Source organism: Hippocampus comes, unplaced genomic scaffold, assembly GCF_001891065.2.
Source record: "Hippocampus comes isolate QL1 unplaced genomic scaffold, H_comes_QL1_v1.1 scaffold158, whole genome shotgun sequence".
In the NCBI taxonomy this organism is placed as follows: Eukaryota; Metazoa; Chordata; class Actinopteri; order Syngnathiformes; family Syngnathidae; genus Hippocampus; species Hippocampus comes.
In genome coordinates, this window is record NW_017805548.1 from 2,231,863 (window position 1) to 2,232,373 (window position 511).

Sequence of the window (511 nt, forward strand, 5' to 3'; positions counted from 1 at the left end):
CCGCAACAAATAATGCCTTCAGTGATCTGATTAGTTGAAGCTTTCATACACGTCCAATCGCAGGGCTGTTTACAAACGGAAAACGGAGAGACTGTTCGGGAGAGCTCGTGAAAACTCGACGATAAGGTACCTGACCGCCCCTAAAATTTTCTCAACGGATTTAGACGATTCACAAAAATGATCAATTTAAGAAATAAAATGGCGGATTTCCGCGGATACGCGGAAAATTGCCATCTATGCTACAGTAATTTGCGGAAGTTACTTTGAGTGTGAGGGAAAATGGTAGCAATTACTTTAGTGATTGTTGCGATTTTCTTATGAGCGAACTTTGCAGGATGTCAAACTTTGGAGGCTGCTCTTACTGTGAAGCCCAAGAAAATGTATGATTATTATTATTATTATTAAAACAAAAAAACTGCATAGACCGTCATGGTTTTGTTGTGTTTAGCCATCCAGGTTATTTTTGACAAAAACACAAAGTGAATCTTAATAAGCCAAAGCAATCGATAAG